This window comes from Pristiophorus japonicus, unplaced genomic scaffold (genome assembly GCF_044704955.1).
Source record: "Pristiophorus japonicus isolate sPriJap1 unplaced genomic scaffold, sPriJap1.hap1 HAP1_SCAFFOLD_543, whole genome shotgun sequence".
In the NCBI taxonomy this organism is placed as follows: Eukaryota; Metazoa; Chordata; class Chondrichthyes; family Pristiophoridae; genus Pristiophorus; species Pristiophorus japonicus.
The window spans coordinates 160,845-186,463 of record NW_027254450.1 but is presented as its reverse complement, the minus strand read 5'-3'; positions in this window follow the sequence as shown (position 1 = coordinate 186,463).

Genomic DNA, 25,619 nt, shown 5'->3' with positions numbered 1-25,619 from the left:
TCTCCCCATAGCCCTGTATCAATCCCCAAACTAATCCCATTGCCCCACTCTCTCCCCATAGCCCTGTATCAATCCCCAAACTAATCCCACTGCCCCGCTCTCACCCCATAGCCCTGTAGCAATCCCCAAACTAATCCCATTGCCCCGCTCTCTCCCCATAGCCCTGTATCAATCCCCAAACTAATCCCACTGCCCCGCTCTCTCCCTAGAGACCTGCAGCAATCCCAAACTAATCCCAATGCCCCATCGACCTGTAGCAATCCTAATCAAATCCCACTGCCCCACTCTCTCCGCATAACTCTGCAGCAATCCTAAACTAATTCCACTGCCCCGCTCTCTCCCCATTACCCTGTATCAATCCCAAACTAATCCCACTGCCCCGTTCTCTCCCCAAAGCCCTGTATCAATCCCCAAACTAATCCCACTGCCCGCTCACTTCCCATAACCCTGTATCAATGCCCAACCTAATCCCACTGCCCTGCTCTCTCCCCATTACCCTGTATCAATCCCAAACTAATCCCACTGCCCCGTTCTCTCCCCAAAGCCCTGTATCAATCCCCAAACTAATCCCACTGCCCGCTCACTTCCCATAACCCTGTATCAATGCCCAACCTAATCCCACTGCCCTGCTCTCTCCCCATAGCCCTGTATCAATCCCCAACCTAATCCCATTGCCACACTCTCTCTCCATGGCCCTGTATCAATCCCAAACTAATCCCCCTGTCCCTCTCTCTCCCTATAGCCCTGTATCAATCCGCAAACTAATCCCACTGCCCCGCTCTCTCCCCATAGTCCTATATCAATCCACAAACTAATCCCACTGCCCCGCTCTCTCCCCATAGCCCTGTATCAATCCCAAACTAATCCCACCGCCCTGCTCTCTCCCCATAGCCCTGCATCAATCCCCAAACGAATCACACTGCCCCGCTCTCTCCCCATAGCCCTGCATCAATCCCCAACCAATCCCACTGCCCCGCTCTCTCCCCATAGTCCTGTATCAATCCCCAAACTAATCCCACTGCCCCGCTCTCTCCACATAGAACTGTAGCAATCCTAAACTAATCCCACTGTCCCGCTCTCTCCCCATAGCCCTGTATCAATCCCAAACTAATCCCACTGCCCTGCTCTCTCCCCAAAGCCCTGTATCAATTCCCAAACTAATCCCACTGCCCCGCTCTCTCCCCACAGCCCTGTATCAACCCCCAACCAATCCCACTGCCCAGCTCTCTCCCCATTGCCCTGTATCAATCCACAAACTAATCCCACTGCCCCGCTCTCTCCCCATAGCCCTGTATCAATCCCCAAAATAATCCCACTGCCCCGCTCTCTCCCCATAGCCCTGGATCAATCCCCAAACTAATCCCACTGCCCCGCTCTCTCCGCATAGTCCTGTATCAATCCTAAACTAATCTCATTGCCCCCTCTCTCCCCAAAGCCCTGTATCAATCCCAAATTAATCCCACTGCCCTGCGCTCTCCCCATAGCCCTGTATCAATCCGCAAACTAATCCCATTGCCCCAGTATCTCCCCATAGCCCGATAGCAATCTCGAAACTAATCCCACTGCCCCGCTCTCACCCCATAGCCCTGTATCAATCCCCAAACTTATCCCACTGCCCCGCTCTCTCCCCATTACCCTGTACCAATCCCAAACTAATCCCACTGCCCCGCTCTCTCCCCATAGCCTTGCATCGATCCCCAAACTAATCCCACTGCCCTGCTCTCTCCCCATAGCCCTGCATCAATCCCCAAACTAATCCCACTACCCCGCTCTCTCCCCATAGCCATGTATCAATCCCCAACTAATCCCACTGCCCCGCTCTCTCCCCATAGCCATGTATCAATCCCCAAACTAATCCCACTACCCCGCTCTCTCCCCATAGCCCTGTATCAATCCCCAAACTAATCCCATTGCCCCGCTCTCTCCCCATAGCCCTGTATCAATCCCCAAACTAATCCCACTGCCCCGCTCTCTCCCTAGAGACCTGCAGCAATCCCAAACTAATCCCAATGTCCCATCGACCTGTAGCAATCCTAATCTAATCCCACTGCCCCACTCTCTCCGCATAACCTTGCAGCAATCCTAAACTAATTCCACTGCCCCGCTCTCTCCCCATTACCCTGTATCAATCCCAAACTAATCCCACTGCCCCGTTCTCTCCCCAAAGCCCTGTATCAATCCCCAACCTAATCCCATTGCCACACTCTCTCTCCATGGCCCTGTATCAATCCCAAACTAATCCCCCTGTCCCGCTCTCTCCCTATAGCCCTGTATCAATCCCAAACAAATCCCACTGCCCCGTTCTCTTCCCAAAGCCCTGTGTCAATCCCAAACTAATCCCACTGCCCCACTCTTTCCCCACAGCCCTGTATTAATCCCAAACTAATCCCACTGCCCCACTCTTTCCCCATAGCCCTGTATCAATCCCCAAACTAATCCCACTGACCCGCTCTCTCCCCATATCCCTGCATCAATCCCCAACCTAATCCCACTGCCCCGCTCTCTCCCCAATACCCTGTATCAATCCCAAACTAATCCCACTGCCCCGTTCTCTCCCCAAAGCCCTGTATCAATCCCCAAACTAATCCCACTGCCCGCTCACTTCCCATAACCCTGTATCAATGCCCAATCTAATCCCACTGACCTGCTCTCTCCCCATTACCCTGTATCAATCCCAAACTAATCCCACTGCCCCGTTTTCTCCCCAAAGCCGTGTATCAATCCCCAAACTAATCCCACTGCCCGCTCACTTCCCATAACCCTGTATCAATGCCCAACCTAATCCCACTGCCCTGCTCTCTCCCCATAGCCCTGTATCAATCCCCAACCTAATCCCATTGCCACACTCTCTCTCCATGGCCCTGTATCAATCCCAAACTAATCCCCCTGTCCCGCTCTCTCCCTATAGCCCTGTATCAATCCCAAACTAATCCCAATGCCCCGTTCTTTTCCCAAAGCCCTGTGTCAATCCCAAACTAATCCCACTGCCCCACTCTTTCCCCACAGCCCTGTATTAATCCCAAACTAATCCCACTGCCCCGCTCCCTCCCCATAGGCCTGTATCAATCCCCAAACTAATCCCACTGCCCTGCTCTCTCCCCATAGTCCTGTATCAACCCCCAAACTAATCCCACTGCCCCACTCTCTCCCCATAGCCCTGTATCTATCCCCAAACTAATCCCATTGCCCCAGTATCTCCCCAAAGCCGTATTGCAATCCCGAAACTAATCCCACTGCCCCACTCTCTCCCCATTACCCTGCACCAATCCCAAACTAATTCCACCGCCCTGCTCTCTGCCCATAGCCCTGCATCAATCCCCAAACTTATCACACTGCCCCGGTCTCTCCCCATAGCCCTGCATCAATCCCCAACCAATCCCACTGCCCCGCTCTCTCCCCATCGCACTGTATCAATCCCCAAACTAACCCCACTGCCCCGCTCTCTCCCTATAGTCGTGTATCAATCCCCAAACTAATCCCACTGCCCCGCTCTCTCCACATAGACCTGTAGCAATCCTAAACTAATCCCACTGTCCCACTCTCTCCCCATAGCGCTGTATCAATCCCAAACTAATCCCACTGCCCTGCTCTCTCCCCAAAGCCCTGTATCAATTCCCAAACTAATCCCACTGCCCCGCTCTCTCCCCACAGCCCTGTATCAACCCCCAACCAATCCCACTGCCCAGCTCTCTCCCCATTGCCCTGTATCAATCCACAACCTAATCCCACTGCCCCGCTCTCTCCCCATAGCCCTGTATCAATCCCCAAAATAATCCCACTGCCCCGCTCTCTCCCCGTAGCCCTGGATCAATCCCCAAACTCATCCCACTGCACCGCTCTCTCCGCATAGCCCTGTATCAATCCTAAACTAATCTCATTGCCCCCTCTCTCCCCATAGCCCTGGATCAATCCCAAATTAATCCCACTGCCCTGCGCTCTCCCCATAGCCCTGTATCAATCCGCAAACTAATCCCATTGCCCCAGTATCTCCCCATAGCCCTGTATCAATCCCCAAACTTATCTCACTGCCCCGCTCTCTCCCCATTACCCTGTACCAATCCCAAACTAATCCCACTGCCCCGCTCTCTCCCCATAGCCTTGCATCGATCCCCAAACTAATCCCACTGCCCTGCTCTCTCCCCATAGCCCTGCATCAATCCCCAAACTAATCCCACTACCCCGCTCTCTCCCCATAGCCATGTATCAATCCCCAACTAATCCCACTGCCCCGCTCTCTCCCCATAGCCATGTATCAATCCCCAAACTAATCCCACTGCCCCGCTCTCTCCCCATAGCCCTGTATCAATCCCCAAACTAATCCCATTGCCCCGCTCTCTCCCCATAGCCCTGTATCAATCCCCAAACTAATCCCACTGCCCCGCTCTCTCCCTAGAGACCTGCAGCAATCCCAAACTAATCCCAATGCCCCATCGACCTGTAGCAATCCTAATCTAATCCCACTGCCCCACTCTCTCCGCATAACCATGCAGCAATCCTAAACTAATTCCACTGCCCGGCACTCTCCCCATTACCCTGTATCAATCCCAAACTAATCTCACTGCCCCGTTCTCTCCCCAATGCCCTGTATCAATCCCCAACCTAATCCCATTGCCACACTCTCTCTCCATGGCCCTGTATCAATCCCAAACTAATCCCCCTGTCCCGCTCTCTCCCTATAGCCCTGTATCAATCCCAAACTAATCCCACTGCCCCGTTCTCTTCCCAAAGCCCTGTGTCAATCCCAAACTAATCCCACTGCCCCACTCTTTCCCCACAGCCCTGTATTAATCCCAAACTAATCCCACTGCCCCACTCTTTCCCCATAGCCCTGTATCAATCCCCAAACTAATCCCACTGACCCGCTCTCTCTCCATAGCCCTGTATCAATCCCCAACCTAATCCCACTGCCCCGCTCTCTCCCCATAGGCCTGTATCAATCCCCAAACTAATCCCATTGCCCCAGTATCTCCCCAAAGCCGTATAGCAATCCCCAAACTAATCCCACTGTCCCACTCTCTCCCCATTACCCTGTACCAATCCCAAACTAATCCCACCGCCCTGCTCTCTCTCCATAGCCCTGTATCAATCCGTAACCAATCCCACTGCCCCGCTCTCTCCCCATAGTCCTGTATCAATCCCCAACCAATCCCACTGCCCCGCTCTCTCCCCATAGCCCTGCCTCAATCCCCAACCAATCCCACTGCCCCGCTCTCTCCCATTAGCCCTGTGTCAATCCCCAAACTAATCCCACTGCCCCGCTCTCTCCCCATAGCCCTGTATCAATCCCCAAACTAATTCCACTGCCCCGCTCTCTCCCCATAGTCCTGTATCAACCCCCAAACTAATCCCACTGCCCTGCTCTCTCCCCATATCCCTGCATCAATCCCAAAGTAATCCCACTGCCCCGCTCTCTCCCCATAGCCTTGGATCTATCCCCAAACTAATCCCATTGCCCCAGTATCTCCCCAAAGCCGTATAGCAATCCAGAAACTAATCCCACTGCCCCACTCTCTCCCCATTACCCTGCACCAATCCCAAACTAATCCCACCGCCCTGCTCTCTCCCCATAGCCCTGCATCAATCCCCAAACGAATCACACTGCCCCGCTCTCTCCCCATAGCCCTGCATCAATCCCCAACCAATCCCACTGCCCCGCTTTCTCCCCATTGCCCTGTATCAATCCACAAACCAATCCCACTGCCCCGCTCTCTCCCCATAGCCCTGTATCAATCCCCAAAATAATCCCACTGCCCCGCTCTCTCCCCATAGCCCTGGATCAATCCCCAAACTAATCCCACTGCCCCGCTCTCTCCGCATAGCCCTGTATCAATCCTAAACTAATCTCACTGCCCCCTCTCTCCCCATAGCCCTGTATCAATCCCAAATTAATCCCACTGCCCTGCGCTCTCCCCATAGCCCTGTATCAATCCGCAAACTAATCCCATTGCCCCAGTATCTCCCCACAGCCCGATAGCAATCTCCAAACTAATCCCACGGCCCCGCTCTCTCCCCAAAGCCCTGTATCAATCCCCAAACTAATCCCATTGCCCCAGTATCTCCCCATAGCCCGATAGCAATCTCCAAACTAATCCCACTGCCCCGCTCTCTCCCCATAGACCTGTATCAATCCAAAACTTATCCCACTGCCCCGCTCTCTCCCCATTACCCTGTACCAATCCCAAACTAATCCCACTGCCCCGCTCTCTCCCCATAGCCTTGCATCGATCCCCAAACTAATCCCACTGCGCTGCTCTCTCCCCATAGCCCTGCATCAATCCCCAAACTAATCCCACTACCCCGCTCTCTCCCCATAGCCATGTATCAATCCCCAACTAATCCCACTGCCCCGCTCTCTCCCCATAGCCATGTATCAATCCCCAAACTAATCCCACTACCCCGCTCTCTCCCCATAGCCATGTATCAATCCCCAACTAATCCCACTGCCCCGCTCTCTCCCCATAGCCATGTATCAATCCCAAACTAATCCCACTGCCCCGCTCTCTCCCCATAGCCCTGTATCAATCCCAAACTAATCCCACTGCCCCACTCTCTCCCCAAAGCCCTGTATCAATCCCCAAACTAATCCCACTGCCCCTCTCTCTCCCCATATTCCAGTATCAATCCCCAAACTAATACCATTGCCTCACCCTCTCTCCATAGTCCTGTATCAATCCCCAAACTAATCCCACTGCCCCACCCTCTCTCCATAGCCCTGCATCAATTCCCAAACTAATCCCACTGCCCTGCTCTCTCCCCATAGCCCTGTATCAATCCCAAACTAATCCCACTGCCCCCTTCTCTCCCCATAGTCCTGTATCAATCCCCAAACTAATCCCACTGCCCCGCTCTCTCCCCATAGCCCTGTATCAATCCCCAAACTAATCCCACTGCCCCACTCTCTCCCCATAGCCCTGTATCAATCCCCAAACTAATCCCACTGCCCCACTCTCTCCCCATAGCCCTGTATCAATCCCCAAACCAATCCCACTGCCCCGCTCTCTCCCCATAGACCTGTATCAATCCCAAACTAATCCCACTGCCTCAGTATCTCCCAATAGCCATGTATCAATCCCCAAACTAATCCCACTACCCCGCTCTCTCCCCATAGCCATGTATCAATCCCCAACTAATGCCACTGCCCCGCTCTCTCCCCATAGCCATGTATCAATCCCAAACTAATCCCACTGCCCCGCTCTCTCCCCATAGCCCTGTATCAATCCCAAACTAATCCCACTGCCCCACTCTCTTCCCAAAGCCCTGTATCAATCCCCAAACTAATCCCACTGCCCCTCTCTCTCCCCATATTCCAGTATCAATCCCCAAACTAATCCCATTGCCTCACCCTCTCTCCATAGTCCTGTATCAATCCCCAAACTAATCCCACTGCCCCACCCTCTCTCCATAGCCCTGCATCAATTCCCAAACTAATCTCACTGCCCTGCTCTCTCCCCATAGCCCTGTATCAATCCCAAACTAATCCCACTGCCCCCTTCTCTCCCCATAGTCCTGTATCAATCCCCAAACTAATCCCACTGCCCCGCTCTCTCCCCATAGCCCTGTATCAATCCCCAAACTAATCCCACTGCCCCACTCTCTCCCCATAGCCCTGTATCAATCCCCAAACTAATCCCACTGCCCCACTCTCTCCCCATAGCCCTGTATCAATCCCCAAACCAATCCCACTGCCCCGCTCTCTCCCCATAGACCTGTATCAATCCCAAACTAATCCCACTGCCTCAGTATCTCCCCATAGCCATGTATCAATCCCCAAACTAATCCCACTACCCCGCTCTCTCCCCATAGCCATGTATCAATCCCCAACTAATCCCACTGCCCCGCTCTCTCCCCATAGCCATGTATCAATCCCAAACTAATCCCACTGCCCCGCTCTCTCCCCATAGCCCTGTATCAATCCCAAACTAATCCCACTGCCCCACTCTCTCCCCAAAGCACTGTATCAATCCCCAAACTAATCCCACTGCCCCGCTCTCTCCCCATATTCCAGTATCAATCCCCAAACTAATCCCATTGCCTCACCCTCTCTCCATAGTCCTGGATCAATCCCCAAACTAATCCCACTGCCCCACCCTCTCTCCATAGCCCTGCATCAATTCCCAAACTAATCCCACTGCCCTGCTCTCTCCCCATAGCCCTGTATCAATCCCAAACTAATCCCACTGCCCCCTTCTCTCCCCATAGTCCTGTATCAATCCCCAAACTAATCCCACTGCCCCGCTCTCTCCCCATAGCCCTGTATCAATCCCCAAACTAATCCCACTGCCCCACTCTCTCCCCATAGCCCTGTATCAATCCCCAAACTAATCCCACTGCCCCACTCTCTCCCCATAGCCCTGTATCAATCCCCAAACTAATCCCACTGCCCCGCTCTCTCCCCATAGACCTGTATCAATCCCAAACTAATCCCACTGCCTCAGTATCTCCCCATAGCCCTGTATCAATCCCAAACTAATCCCACTGCCCCGCTCTCTCCCCATTACCCTGTACCAATCCCAAACTAATCCCAATGCCCTGCTCTCTCCCCATAGTTCTGTATCAATCCCCAAACTAATCCCACTACCCCACTCACACCCCATAGCCCTGTATCAATCCCCAAACTAATCCCACTACCCCATTCTCTCCCCATAGCCCTGTATCAATCCCCAACTAATCCCACTGCCCCGCTCTCTCCCCTTAGACCTGTAGCAATCCTAAACTACTCCCACTGCCCCGCTCTCTCCCCATTACCCTGTATCAATCCCAAACTAATCCCACTGCCCCGTTCTCTACCCATAGCCCTGTATCAATCCCCAAACTAATCCCATTGCCCCAGTATCTCCCCATTACCCTGTATCAATCCCAAACTAATCCCATTGCCCAGCTCTCTCCCCATTGCCCTGTATCAATCCACAAACTAATCCCACTGCCCCGCTCTCTCCCCATAGTCCTGTATCAATCCCCAAAATAATCTCACTGCCCCCTCTCTACCCATAGCCCTGTATCAATCCCAAACTAATCCCACTGCCCCGCTCTCTCCCCATAGCCTTGCATCGATCCCCAAACTAATCCCACTGCCCTGCTCTCTCCCCATAGCCCTGCATCAATCCCCAAACTAATCCCACTACCCCGCTCTCTCCCCATAGCCATGTATCAATCCCCAACTAATCCCACTGCCCCGCTCTCTCCCCATAGCCATGTATCAATCCCCAAACTAATCCCACTGCCCCTCTCTCTCCCCATATTCCAGTATCAATCCCCAAACTAATCCCATTGCCTCACCCTCTCTCCATAGTCCTGTATCAATCCCCAAACTAATCCCACTGCCCCACCCTCTCTCCATAGCCCTGCATCAATTCCCAAACTAATCCCACTGCCCTGCTCTCTCCCCATAGCCCTGTATCAATCCCAAACTAATCCCACTGCCCCCTTCTCTCCCCATAGTCCTGTATCAATCCCCAAACTAATCCCACTGCCACGCTCTCTCCCCATAGCCCTGTATCAATCCCCAAACTAATCCCACTGCCCCACTCTCTCCCCATAGCCCTGTATCAATCCCCAAACTAATCCCACTGCCCCACTCTCTCCCCATAGCCCTGTATCAATCCCCAAACCAATCCCACTGCCCCGCTCTCTCCCCATAGACCTGTATCAATCCCAAACTAATCCCACTGCCTCAGTATCTCCCCATAGCCATGTGTCAATCCCCAAACTAATCCCACTACCCCGCTCTCTCCCCATAGCCATGTATCAATCCCTAACTAATCCCACTGCCCCGCTCTCTCCCCATAGCCATGTATCAATCCCAAACTAATCCCACTGCCCCGCTCTCTCCCCATAGCCCTGTATCAATCCCAAACTAATCCCACTGCCCCCTTCTCTCCCCATAGTCCTGTATCAATCCCCAAACTAATCCCACTGCCACGCTCTCTCCCCATAGCCCTGTATCAATCCCCAAACTAATCCCACTGCCCCACTCTCTCCCCATAGCCCTGTATCAATCCCCAAACTAATCCCACTGCCCCACTCTCTCCCCATAGCCCTGTATCAATCCCCAAATAATCCCACTGCCCCGCTCTCTCCCCATAGACCTGTATCAATCCCAAACTAATCCCACTGCCTCAGTATCTCCCCATAGCCCTGTATCAATCCCAAACTAATCCCACTGCCCCGCTCTCTCCCCATTACCCTGTACCAATCCCAAACTAATCCCAATGCCCTGCTCTCTCCCCATAGTTCTGTATCAATCCCCAAACTAATCCCACTACCCCACTCACACCCCATAGCCCTGTATCAATCCCCAAACTAATCCCACTACCCTATTCTCTCCCCATAGCCCTGTATCAATCCCCAACTAATCTAACTGCCCCGCTCTCTCCCCTTAGACCTGTAGCAATCCTAAACTAATCCCACTGCCCCGCTCTCTCCCCATTACCCTGTATCAATCCCAAACTAATCCCACTGCCCCGTTCTCTACCCATAGCCCTGTATCAATCCCCAAACTAATCCCATTGCCCCAGTATCTCCCCATTACCCTGTATCAATCCCAAACTAATCCCATTGCCCTGCTCTCTCCCCATAGTTCTGTATCAATCCCAAACTAATCCCACTGCCCCACTCTCTCCCCTTAGACCTGTAGCAATCCTAAACTAATCCCACTGCCCCGCTCTCTCCCCATAGCCCTGTATCAATCCCCAAACTAACCCCACTGCCCAGCTCTCTCCCCACAGCCATGTATCAATCCCAAACTAATCCCACTGCCCCCTTCTCTCCCCATAGTCCTGTATCAATTCCCAAACTAATCCCACTGCCCCGTTCTCTCCCCATAGCCCTGTATCAATCCCCAAACTAATCCCACTGCTCCGCTCTCTCCCCAAAGCCCTGTATCAATCCCCAAACTAATCCCACTGCTCCGCTCTCTCCCCATAGCCCTGTATCAATCCCCAAACTAATCCCACTGCCCCGCTCTCTCCCCATAGCCCTGAAACAATCCCCAAACTAATCCCACTGCCACGCTCTGTCCCCATAGCCCTATATCAAATCCCAAACTAATCCCACTGCCACGCTCTCTCCCCATAGGCCTGTATCAATCCCCAAACTAATCCCACTGCCCCGCTCTCTCCCCATAGTCCTGTATCAACCCCCAAACTAATCCCACTGCACTGCTCTCTCCCCATATCTCTGTATCAATCCCAAAGTAATCCCACTGCCCCGCTCTCTCCCCATAGCCCTGTATCTATCCCCAAACTAATCCCATTGCCCCAGTGTCTCCCCAAAGCCATATAGCAATCCCCAAACTAATCCCACTACCCCACTCTCTCCCCATTACCCTGCACCAATCCCAAACTAATCCCACTGCCCTGCTCTCTCCCCATAGTCCTGTATCAATCCCCAAACTAATTCCACTGCCCCGCTCTCTCCCCATAGCCCTGTCTCAATCCCCAAACTAACCCCACTGCCCCGCTCTCTCCCCATAGCCCTGTATCAATCCCCAAACTAACCCCACTGCCCCGCTCTCTCCCCATAGCCCTGTATCAATCCCCAAACTAACCCCACTGCCCCGCTCTCTCCACATAGACCTGCAACAATCCTAAACTAATCCCACTGCCCCGCTCTCTCCCCATAGCCCTGTATCAATCCCAAACTAATCCCACTGCCCTGCTCTCTCCCCAAAGCCCTGTATCAATTCCCAAACTAATCCCACTGCCCCGCTCTCTCCCCACAGCCCTGTATCAACCCCCAACCAATCCCACTGCCCAGCTCTCTCCCCATTGCCCTGTATCAATCCACAAACTAATCCCACTGCCCCGCTCTCTCCCCATAGCCCTGTATCAATCCCCAAAATAATCTCACTGCCCCCTCTCTACCCATAGCCCTGTATCAATCCCAAATTAATCCCACTGCCCTGCGCACTCCCCATAGCCCTGTATCAATCCGCAAACTAATCCCATTGCCCCAGTATCTCCCCACAGCCCGATAGCAATCTCCAAACTAATCCCACTGCCCCGCTCTCTCCCCAAAGCCCTGTATCAATCCCCAAACTAATCCCATTGCCCCAGTATCTCCCCATAGCCCGATAGCAATCTCCAAACTAATCCCACTGCCCCGCTCTCTCCCCATAGACCTGTATCAATCCAAAACTTATCCCACTGCCCCGCTCTCTCCCCATTACCCTGTACCAATCCCAAACTAATCCCACTGCCCCGCTCTCTCCCCATAGCCTTGCATCGATCCCCAAACTAATCCCACTGCCCTGCTCTCTCCCCATAGCCCTGCATCAATCCCCAAACTAATCCCACTACCCCGCTCTCTCCCCATAGCCATGTATCAATCCCCAACTAATCCCACTGCCCCGCTCTCTCCCCATAGCCATGTATCAATCCCCAAACTAATCCCACTACCCCGCTCTCTCCCCATAGCCATGTATCAATCCCCAACTAATCCCACTGCCCTGCTCTCTCCCCATAGCCATGTATCAATCCCAAACTAATCCCAATGCCCCGCTCTCTCCCCATAGCCCTGTATCAATCCCAAACTAATCCCACTGCCCCACTCTCTTCCCAAAGCCCTGTATCATTCCCCAAACTAATCCCACTGCCCCGCTCTCTCCCCATATTCCAGTATCAATCCCCAAACTAATCCCATTGCCTCACCCTCTCTCCATAGTCCTGTATCAATCCCCAAACTAATCCCACTGCCCTGCTCTCTCCCCATAGCCCTGTATCAATCCCAAACTAATCCCACTGCCCCCTTGTCTCCCCATAGTCCTATATCAATCCCCAAACTAATCCCACTGACCCGCTCTCTCCCCATAACCATGTATCAATCCCAAACTAATCCCACTGCCCCGCTCTCTCCCCATTACCCTGTACCAATCCCAAACTAATCCCAATGCCCTGCTCTCTCCCCATAGTTCTGTATCAATTCCTAAACTAATCCCACTACCCCACTCACACCCCATAGCCCTGTTTCAATCCCCAAACTAATCCCACTACCCCATTCTCTCCCCATAGCCCTGTATCAATCCCCAACTAATCCCACTGCCCCGCTCTCTCCCCTTAGACCTGTAGCAATCCTAAACTAATCCCACTGCCCCGCTCTCTCCCCATTACCCTGTATCAATCCCAAACTAATCCCACTGCCCCGTTCTCTACCCATAGCCCTGTATCAATCCCCAAACTAATCCCATTGCCCCAGTATCTCCCCATTACCCTGTATCAATCCCAAACTAATCCCAATGCCCTGCTCTCTCCCCATAGTTCTGTATCAATCCCCAAACTAATCCCACTACCCCACTCACACCCCATAGCCCTGTATCAATCCCCAAACTAATCCCACTACCCTATTCTCTCCCCATAGCCCTGTATCAATCCCCAACTAATCTAACTGCCCCGCTCTCTCCCCTTAGACCTGTAGCAATCCTAAACTAATCCCACTGCCCCGCTCTCTCCCCATTACCCTGTATCAATCCCAAACTAATCCCACTGCCCCGTTCTCTACCCATAGCCCTGTATCAATCCCCAAACTAATCCCATTGCCCCAGTATCTCCCCATTACCCTGTATCAATCCCAAACTAATCCCATTGCCCTGCTCTCTCCCCATAGTTCTGTATCAATCCCAAACTAATCCCACTGCCCCACTCTCTCCCCTTAGACCTGTAGCAATCCTAAACTAATCCCACTGCCCCGCTCTCTCCCCATAGCCCTGTATCAATCCCCAAACTAACCCCACTGCCCAGCTCTCTCCCCACAGCCATGTATCAATCCCAAACTAATCCCACTGCCCCCTTCTCTCCCCATAGTCCTGTATCAATTCCCAAACTAATCCCACTGCCCCGTTCTCTCCCCATAGCCCTGTATCAATCCCCAAACTAATCCCACTGCTCCGCTCTCTCCCCAAAGCCCTGTATCAATCCCCAAACTAATCCCACTGCTCCGCTCTCTCCCCATAGCCCTGTATCAATCCCCAAACTAATCCCACTGCCCCGCTCTCTCCCCATAGCCCTGAAACAATCCCCAAACTAATCCCACTGCCACGCTCTGTCCCCATAGCCCTATATCAAATCCCAAACTAATCCCACTGCCACGCTCTCTCCCCATAGGCCTGTATCAATCCCCAAACTAATCCCACTGCCCCGCTCTCTCCCCATAGTCCTGTATCAACCCCCAAACTAATCCCACTGCACTGCTCTCTCCCCATATCTCTGTATCAATCCCAAAGTAATCCCACTGCCCCGCTCTCTCCCCATAGCCCTGTATCTATCCCCAAACTAATCCCATTGCCCCAGTGTCTCCCCAAAGCCATATAGCAATCCCCAAACTAATCCCACTACCCCACTCTCTCCCCATTACCCTGCACCAATCCCAAACTAATCCCACTGCCCTGCTCTCTCCCCATAGTCCTGTATCAATCCCCAAACTAATTCCACTGCCCCGCTCTCTCCCCATAGCCCTGTCTCAATCCCCAAACTAACCCCACTGCCCCGCTCTCTCCCCATAGCCCTGTATCAATCCCCAAACTAACCCCACTGCCCCGCTCTCTCCCCATAGCCCTGTATCAATCCCCAAACTAACCCCACTGCCCCGCTCTCTCCACATAGACCTGCAACAATCCTAAACTAATCCCACTGCCCCGCTCTCTCCCCATAGCCCTGTATCAATCCCAAACTAATCCCACTGCCCTGCTCTCTCCCCAAAGCCCTGTATCAATTCCCAAACTAATCCCACTGCCCCGCTCTCTCCCCACAGCCCTGTATCAACCCCCAACCAATCCCACTGCCCAGCTCTCTCCCCATTGCCCTGTATCAATCCACAAACTAATCCCACTGCCCCGCTCTCTCCCCATAGCCCTGTATCAATCCCCAAAATAATCTCACTGCCCCCTCTCTACCCATAGCCCTGTATCAATCCCAAATTAATCCCACTGCCCTGCGCACTCCCCATAGCCCTGTATCAATCCGCAAACTAATCCCATTGCCCCAGTATCTCCCCACAGCCCGATAGCAATCTCCAAACTAATCCCACTGCCCCGCTCTCTCCCCAAAGCCCTGTATCAATCCCCAAACTAATCCCATTGCCCCAGTATCTCCCCATAGCCCGATAGCAATCTCCAAACTAATCCCACTGCCCCGCTCTCTCCCCATAGACCTGTATCAATCCAAAACTTATCCCACTGCCCCGCTCTCTCCCCATTACCCTGTACCAATCCCAAACTAATCCCACTGCCCCGCTCTCTCCCCATAGCCTTGCATCGATCCCCAAACTAATCCCACTGCCCTGCTCTCTCCCCATAGCCCTGCATCAATCCCCAAACTAATCCCACTACCCCGCTCTCTCCCCATAGCCATGTATCAATCCCCAACTAATCCCACTGCCCCGCTCTCTCCCCATAGCCATGTATCAATCCCCAAACTAATCCCACTACCCCGCTCTCTCCCCATAGCCATGTATCAATCCCCAACTAATCCCACTGCCCTGCTCTCTCCCCATAGCCATGTATCAATCCCAAACTAATCCCAATGCCCCGCTCTCTCCCCATAGCCCTGTATCAATCCCAAACTAATCCCACTGCCCCACTCTCTTCCCAAAGCCCTGTATCATTCCCCAAACTAATCCCACTGCCCCGCTCTCTCCCCATATTCCAGTATCAATCCCCAAACTAATCCCATTGCCTCACCCTCTCTCCATAGTCCTGTATCAATCCCCAAACTAATCCCACTGCCCTGCTCTCTCCCCATAGCCCTGTATCAATCCCAAACTAATCCCACTGCCCCCTTGTCTCCCCATAGTCCTATATCAATCCCCAAACTAATCCCACTGACCCGCTCTCTCCCCATAACCATGTATCAATCCCAAACTAATCCCACTGCCCCGCTCTCTCCCCATTACCCTGTACCAATCCCAAACTAATCCCAATGCCCTGCTCTCTCCCCATAGTTCTGTATCAATTCCTAAACTAATCCCACTACCCCACTCACACCCCATAGCCCTGTTTCAATCCCCAAACTAATCCCACTACCCCATTCTCTCCCCATAGCCCTGTATCAATCCCCAACTAATCCCACTGCCCCGCTCTCTCCCCTTAGACCTGTAGCAATCCTAAACTAATCCCACTGCCCCGCTCTCTCCCCATTACCCTGTATCAATCCCAAACTAATCCCACTGCCCCGTTCTCTACCCATAGCCCTGTATCAATCCCCAAACTAATCCCATTGCCCCAGTATCTCCCCATTACCCTGTATCAATCCCAAACTAATCCCATTGCCCTGCTCTCTCCCCATAGTTCTGTATCAATCCTAAACTAATCCCACTGCCCCACTCTCTCCCCTTAGACCTGTAGCAATCCTAAACTAATCCCACTGCCCCGCTCTCTCCCCATAGCCCTGTATCAATCCCCAAACTAACCCCACTGCCCCGCTCTCTCCCCACAGCCGTGTATCAATCCCAAACTAATCCCACTGCCCCCTTCTCTCCCCATAGTCCTGTATCAATTCCCAAACTAATCCCACTGCCCCCTTCTCTCCCCATAGTCCTGTATCAATTCCCAAACTAATCCCACTGCCCCACTCTTTCCCCATAGCCCTGTATCAATCCCAAACTAATCCCACTGCCCCGTTCTCTCCCCAAAGCCCTGTATCAATCCCCAAACTAATCCCACTGCTCCGCTCTCTCCCCATAGCCCTGTATCAATCCCCAAACTAATCCCACTGCTCCGCTCTCTCCCCAAAGCCCTGTATCAATCCCCAAACTAATCCCACTGCTCCGCTCTCTCCCCATAGCCCTGTATCAATCCCCAAACTAATCCCGCTGCTCCGCTCTCTCCCCATAGCCCTGTATCAATCCCCAAACTAATCCCACTGCCCCGCTCTCTCCCCATAGCCCTGTAACAATCCCCAAACTAATCCCACTGCCCCGCTCTCTCCCCATAGCCCTGTATCAAACCCCAAACTAATCCCACTGCCACGCTCTCTCTCCATAGTCCTGTATCAATCCCCAAACTAAATTCCACTGCCCCACCCTCTCTCCATAGCCCTGCATCAATTCCCAAACTAATCCCACTCCCCAGCTCTCTCCCCATAGCCCTGTATCAATCCCAAACTAATCCCACTGCCCCCTTCTCTCCCCATAGCCCTGTATCAATCCCAAACTAATCCCACTGCCCCACTCTCTCCCCAAAGCCCTGTATCAATCCCCAAACTAATCCCACTGCCCCGCTCTCTCCCCATATTCCAGTATCAATCCCCAAACTAATCCCATTGCCTCACCCTCTCTCCATAGTCCTGGATCAATCCCCAAACTAATCCCACTGCCCCACCCTCTCTCCATAGCCCTGCATCAATTCCCAAACTAATCCCACTGCCCTGCTCTCTCCCCATAGCCCTGTATCAATCCCAAACTAATCCCACTGCCCCCTTCTCTCCCCATAGTCCTGTATCAATCCCCAAACTAATCCCACTGCCCCGCTCTCTCCCCATAGCCCTGTATCAATCCCCAAACTAATCCCACTGCCCCACTCTCTCCCCATAGCCCTGTATCAATCCCCAAACTAATCCCACTGCCCCACTCTCTCCCCATAGCCCTGTATCAATCCCCAAACTAATCCCACTGCCCCGCTCTCTCCCCATAGACCTGTATCAATCCCAAACTAATCCCACTGCCTCAGTATCTCCCCAGAGCCCTGTATCAATCCCAAACTAATCCCACTGCCCCGCTCTCTCCCCATTACCCTGTACCAATCCCAAACTAATCCCAATGCCCTGCTCTCTCCCCACAGTTCTGTATCAATCCCCAAACTAATCCCACTACCCCACTCACACCCCATAGCCCTGTATCAATCCCCAAACTAATCCCACTACCACATTCTCTCCCCATAGCCCTGTATCAATCCCCAACTAATCCCACTGCCCCGCTCTCTCCCCTTAGACCTGTAGCAATCCTAAACTACTCCCACTGCCCCGCTCTCTCCCCATTACCCTGTATCAATCCCAAACTAATCCCACTGCCCCGTTCTCTACCCATAGCCCTGTATCAATCCCCAAACTAATCCCATTGCCCCAGTATCTCCCCATTACCCTGTATCAATCCCAAACTAATCCCATTGCCCAGCTCTCTCCCCATTGCCCTGTATCAATCCACAAACTAATCCCACTGCCCCGCTCTCTCCCCATAGCCCTGTATCAATCCCCAAACTAATCCCACTACCCCGCTCTCTCCCCATAGCCATGTATCAATCCCAAACTAATCCCATTGCCCAGCTCTCTCCCCATTGCCCTGTATCAATCCACAAACTAATCCCACTGCCCCGCTCTCTCCCCATAGCCCTGTATCAATCCCAAACTAATCCCACTGCCCCACTCTCTCCCCAAAGCCCTGTATCAATCCCCAAACTAATCCCACTGCCCCGCTCTCTCCCCATATTCCAGTATCAATCCCCAAACTAATCCCATTGCCTCACCCTCTCTCCATAGTCCTGTATCAATCCCCAAACTAATCCCACTGCCCCACCCTCTCTCCATAGCCCTGCATCAATTCCCAAACTAATCCCACTGCCCTGCTCTCTCCCCATAGCCCAGTATCAATCCCAAACTAATCCCACTGCCCCCTTCTCTCCCCATAGTCCTGTATCAATCCCCAAACTAATCCCACTGCCCCGCTCTCTCCCCATAGCCCTGTATCAATCCCCAAACTAATCCCACTGCCCCACTCTCTCCCCATAGCCCTGTATCAATCCCCAAACTAATCCCACTGCCCCACTCTCTCCCCATAGCCCTGTATCAATCCCCAAACTAATCCCACTGCCCCGCTCTCTCCCCATAGACCTGTATCAATCCCAAACTAATCCCACTGCCTCAGTATCTCCCCATAGCCCTGTATCAATCCCAAACTAATCCCACTGCCCCGCTCTCTCCCCATTACCCTGTACCAATCCCAAACTAATCCCAATGCCCTGCTCTCTCCCCATAGTTCTGTATCAATCCCCAAACTAATCCCACTACCCCACTCACACCCCATAGCCCTGTATCAATCCCCAAACTAATCCCACTACCCCATTCTCTCCCCATAGCCCTGTATCAATCCTAAACTAATCCCACTGCCCCGCTCTCTCCCCATAGCCCTGTATCAATCCCCAAACTAACCCCACTGCCCAGCTCTCTCCCCACAGCCATGTATCAATCCCAAACTAATCCCACTGCCCCCTTCTCTCCCCATAGCCCTGTATCAATCCCCAAACTAATCCCACTGCTCCGCTCTCTCCCCAAAGCCCTGTATCAATCCCCAAACTAATCCCACTGCTCCGCTCTCTCCCCATAGCCCTGTATCAATCCCCAAACTAATCCCACTGCCCCGCTCTCTCCCCATAGCCCTGAAACAATCCCCAAACTAATCCCACTGCCACGCTCTGTCCCCATAGCCCTATATCAAACCCCAAACTAATCCCACTGCCACGCTCTCTCCCCATAGGCCTGTATCAATCCCCAAACTAATCCCACTGCCCCGCTCTCTCCCCATAGTCCTGTATCAACCCCCAAACTAATCCCACTGCACTGCTCTCTCCCCATATCTCTGTATCAATCCCAAAGTAATCCCACTGCCCCGCTCTCTCCCCATAGCCCTGTATCTATCCCCAAACTAATCCCATTGCCCCAGTGTCTCCCCAAAGCCATATAGCAATCCCCAAACTAATCCCACTACCCCACTCTCTCCCCATTACCCTGCACCAATCCCAAACTAATCCCACCGCCCTGCTCTCTCCCCATAGTCCTGTATCAATCCCCAAACTAATTCCACTGCCCCGCTCTCTCCCCATAGCCCTGTCTCAATCCCCAAACTAACCCCACTGCCCCGCTCTCTCCCCATAGCCCTGTATCAATCCCCAAACTAACCCCACTGCCCCGCTCTCTCCCCATAGCCCTGTATCAATCCCCAAACTAACCCCACTGCCCCGCTCTCTCCACATAGAGCTGCAACAATCCTAAACTAATCCCACTGCCCCGCTCTCTCCCCATAGCCCTGTATCAATCCCAAACTAATCCCACTGCCCTGCTCTCTCCCCAAAGCCCTGTATCAATTCCCAAACTAATCCCACTGCCCCGCTCTCTCCCCACAGCCCTGTATCAACCCCCAACCAATCCCACTGCCCAGCTCTCTCCCCATTGCCCTGTATCAATCCACAAACTAATCCCACTGCCCCGCTCTCTCCCCATAGCCCTGTATCAATCCCCAAAATAATCTCACTGCCCCCTCTCTACCCATAGCCCTGTATCAATCCCAAATTAATCCCACTGCCCTGCGCACTCCCCATAGCCCTGTATCAATCCGCAAACTAATCCCATTGCCCCAGTATCTCCCCACAGCCCGATAGCAATCTCCAAACTAATCCCACTGCCCCGCTCTCTCCCCAAAGCCCTGTATCAATCCCCAAACTAATCCCATTGCCCCAGTATCTCCCCATAGCCCGATAGCAATCTCCAAACTAATCCCACTGCCCCGCTCTCTCCCCATAGACCTGTATCAATCCAAAACTTATCCCACTGCCCCGCTCTCTCCCCATTACCCTGTACCAATCCCAAACTAATCCCACTGCCCCGCTCTCTCCCCATAGCCTTGCATCGATCCCCAAACTAATCCCACTGCCCTGCTCTCTCCCCATAGCCCTGCATCAATCCCCAAACTAATCCCACTACCCCGCTCTCTCCCCATAGCCATGTATCAATCCCCAACTAATCCCACTGCCCCGCTCTCTCCCCATAGCCATGTATCAATCCCCAAACTAATCCCACTACCCCGCTCTCTCCCCATAGCCATGTATCAATCCCCAACTAATCCCACTGCCCTGCTCTCTCCCCATAGCCATGTATCAATCCCAAACTAATCCCACTGCCCCGCTCTCTCCCCATAGCCCTGTATCAATCCCAAACTAATCCCACTGCCCCACTCTCTTCCCAAAGCCCTGTATCATTCCCCAAACTAATCCCACTGCCCCGCTCTCTCCCCATATTCCAGTATCAATCCCCAAACTAATCCCATTGCCTCACCCTCTCTCCATAGTCCTGTATCAATCCCCAAACTAATCCCACTGCCCTGCTCTCTCCCCATAGCCCTGTATCAATCCCAAACTAATCCCACTGCCCCCTTCTCTCCCCATAGTCCTATATCAATCCCCAAACTAATCCCACTGCCCCGCTCTCTCCCCATAACCATGTATCAATCCCAAACTAATCCCACTGCCCCGCTCTCTCCCCATTACCCTGTACCAATCCCAAACTAATCCCAATGCCCTGCTCTCTCCCCATAGTTCTGTATCAATTCCTAAACTAATCCCACTACCCCACTCACACCCCATAGCCCTGTTTCAATCCCCAAACTAATCCCACTACCCCATTCTCTCCCCATAGCCCTGTATCAATCCCCAACTAATCCCACTGCCCCGCTCTCTCCCCTTAGACCTGTAGCAATCCTAAACTAATCCCACTGCCCCGCTCTCTCCCCATTACCCTGTATCAATCCCAAACTAATCCCACTGCCCCGTTCTCTACCCATAGCCCTGTATCAATCCCCAAACTAATCCCATTGCCCCAGTATCTCCCCATTACCCTGTATCAATCCCAAACTAATCCCATTGCCCTGCTCTCTCCCCATAGTTCTGTATCAATCCTAAACTAATCCCACTGCCCCACTCTCTCCCCTTAGACCTGTAGCAATCCTAAACTAATCCCACTGCCCCGCTCTCTCCCCATAGCCCTGTATCAATCCCCAAACTAACCCCACTGCCCCGCTCTCTCCCCACAGCCGTGTATCAATCCCAAACTAATCCCACTGCCCCCTTCTCTCCCCATAGTCCTGTATCAATTCCCAAACTAATCCCACTGCCCCCTTCTCTCCCCATAGTCCTGTATCAATTCCCAAACTAATCCCACTGCCCCACTCTTTCCCCATAGCCCTGTATCAATCCCAAACTAATCCCACTGCCCCGTTCTCTCCCCAAAGCCCTGTATCAATCCCCAAACTAATCCCACTGCTCCGCTCTCTCCCCATAGCCCTGTATCAATCCCCAAACTAATCCCACTGCTCCGCTCTCTCCCCAAAGCCCTGTATCAATCCCCAAACTAATCCCACTGCCCCACTCTCTCCCCATCGCCCTGTATCAATCCCCAAACTAATCCCACTGCCCCACTCTCTCCCCATAGCCCTGTATCAATCCCCAAACCAATCCCACTGCCCCGCTGTCTCCCCATAGACCTGTATCAATCCCAAACTAATCCCACTGCCTCAGTATCTCCCCATAGCCATGTATCAATCCCCAAACTAATCCCACTACCCCGCTCTCTCCCCATAGCCATGTATCAATCCCCAACTAATCCCACTGCCCCGCTCTCTCCCCATAGCCATGTATCAATCCCAAACTAATCCCACTGCCCCGCTCTCTCCCCATAGCCCTGTATCAATCCCAAACTAATCCCACTGCCCCACTGTCTCCCCAAAGCCCTGTATCAATCCCCAAACTAATCCCACTGCCCCGCTCTCTCCCCATATTCCAGTATCAATCCCCAAACTAATCCCATTGCCTCACCCTCTCTCCATAGTCCTGGATCAATCCCCAAACTAATCCCACTGCCCCACCCTCTCTCCATAGCCCTGCATCAATTCCCAAACTAATCCCACTGCCCTGCTCTCTCCCCATAGCCCTGTATCAATCCCAAACTATTCCCACTGCCCCCTTCTCTCCCCATAGTCCTGTATCAATCCCCAAACTAATCCCACTGCCCCGCTCTCTCCCCATAGCCCTGTATCAATCCCCAAACTAATCCCACTGCCCCACTCTCTCCCCATAGCCCTGTATCAATCCCCAAACTAATCCCACTGCCCCACTCTCTCCCCATAGCCCTGTATCAATCCCCAAACTAATCCCACTGCCCCGCTCTCTCCCCATAGACCTGTATCAATCCCAAACTAATCCCACTGCCTCAGTATCTCCCCAGAGCCCTGTATCAATCCCAAACTAATCCCACTGCCCCGCTCTCTCCCCATTACCCTGTACCAATCCCAAACTAATCCCAATGCCCTGCTCTCTCCCCACAGTTCTGTATCAATCCCCAAACTAATCCCACTACCCCACTCACACCCCATAGCCCTGTATCAATCCCCAAACTAATCCCACTACCACATTCTCTCCCCATAGCCCTGTATCAATCCCCAACTAATCCCACTGCCCCGCTCTCTCCCCTTAGACCTGTAGCAATCCTAAACTACTCCCACTGCCCCGCTCTCTCCCCATTACCCTGTATCAATCCCAAACTAATCCCACTGCCCCGTTCTCTACCCATAGCCCTGTATCAATCCCCAAACTAATCCCATTGCCCCAGTATCTCCCCATTACCCTGTATCAATCCCAAACTAATCCCATTGCCCAGCTCTCTCCCCATTGCCCTGTATCAATCCACAAACTAATCCCACTGCCCCGCTCTCTCCCCATAGCCCTGTATCAATCCCCAAAATAATCTCACTGCCCCCTCTCTACCCATAGCCCTGTATCAATCCCAAACTAATCCCACTGCCCCGCTCTCTCCCCATAGCCTTGCATCGATCCCCAAACTAATCCCACTGCCCTGCTCTCTCCCCATAGCCCTGCATCAATCCCCAAACTAATCCCACTACGCCGCTCTCTCCCCATAGCCATGTATCAATCCCCAACTAATCCCACTGCCCCGCTCTCTCCCCATAGCCCTGTATCAATCCCCAACTAATCCCACTGCCCCGCTCTCTCCCCATAGCCATGTATCAATCCCAAACTAATCCCACTGCCCCGCTCTCTCCCCATAGCCCTGTATCAATCCCAAACTAATCCCACTGCCCCACTCTCTCCCCAAAGCCCTGTATCAATCCCCAAACTAATCCCACTGCCCCTCTCTCTCCCCATATTCCAGTATCAATCCCCAAACTAATCCCATTGCCTCACCCTCTCTCCATAGTCCTGTATCAATCCCCAAACTAATCCCACTGCCCCACCCTCTCTCCATAGCCCTGCATCAATTCCCAAACTAATCCCACTGCCCTGCTCTCTCCCCATAGCCCTGTATCAATCCCAAACTAATCCCACTGCCCTGCTCTCTCCCCATAGCCCTGTATCAATCCCAAACTAATCCCACTGCCCCCTTCTCTCCCGATAGTCCTGTTTCAATCCCCAAACTAATCCCATTGCCCAGCTCTCTCCCCATTGCCATGTATCAATCCACAAACTAATCCCACTGCCCCGCTCTCTCCCCATAGTCCTGTATCAATCCCCAAACTAATCCCACTGCCCCGCTCTCTCCCCATAGCCCTGTATCAATCCCCAAACTAATCCCACTGCCCCACTCTCTCCCCATAGCCCTGTATCAATCCCCAAACTAATCCCACTGCCCCACTCTCTCCCCATAGCCCTGTATCAATCCCCAAACCAATCCCACTGCCCCGCTCTCTCCCCATAGACCTGTATCAATCCCAAACTAATCCCACTGCCTCAGTATCTCCCCATAGCCATGTATCAATCCCCAAACTAATCCCACTACCCCGCGCTCTCCCCATAGCCATGTATCAATCCCCAACTAATCCCACTGCCCCGCTCTCTCCCCATAGCCATGTATCAATCCCAAACTAATCCCACTGCCCCGCTCTCTCCCCATAGCCCTGTATCAATCCCAAACTAATCCCACTGCCCCACTCTCTCCCCAAATCCCTGTATCAATCCCCAAACTAATCCCACTGCCCCGCTCTCTCCCCATATTCCAGTATCAATCCCCAAACTAATCCCATTGCCTCACCCTCTCTCCATAGTCCTGTATCAATCCCCAAACTAATCCCACTGCCCCACCCTCTCTCCATAGCCCTGCATCAATTCCCAAACTAATCCCACTGCCCTGCTCTCTCCCCATAGCCCTGTATCAATCCCAAACTAATCCCACTGCCCCCTTCTCTCCCCATAGTCCTGTATCATTCCCCAAACTAATCCCACTGCCCCGCTCTCTCCCCATAGCCCTGTATCAATCCCCAAACTAATCCCACTGCCTCACTCTCTCCCCATAGCCCTGTATCAATCCCCAAACTAATCCCACTGCCCCACTCTCTCCCCATAGCCCTGTATCAATCCCCAAACTAATCCCACTGCCCCGCTCTCTCCCCATAGACCTGTATCAATCCCAAACTAATCCCACTGCCTCTCGTATCTCCCCATAGCCCTGTATCAATCCCAAACTAATCCCACTGCCCCGCTCTCTCCCCATTACCCTGTACCAATCCCAAACTAGTCCCAATGCCCTGCTCTCTCCCCATAGTTCTGTATCAATCCCCAAACTAATCCCACTACCCCACTCACATCCTATAGCCCTGTATCAATCCCCAAGCTAATCCCACTACCCCATTCTCTCCCCATAGCCCTGTATCAATCCCCAACTAATCCCACTGCCCCGCTCTCTCCCCTTAGACCTGTAGCAATCCTAAACTAATCCCACTGCCCCGCTCTCTCCCCATTACCCTGTATCAATCCCAAACTAATCCCACTGCCCCGTTCTCTACCCATAGCCCTGTATCAATCCCCAAACTAATCCCATTGCCCCAGTATCTCCCCATTACCCTGTATCAATCCCAAA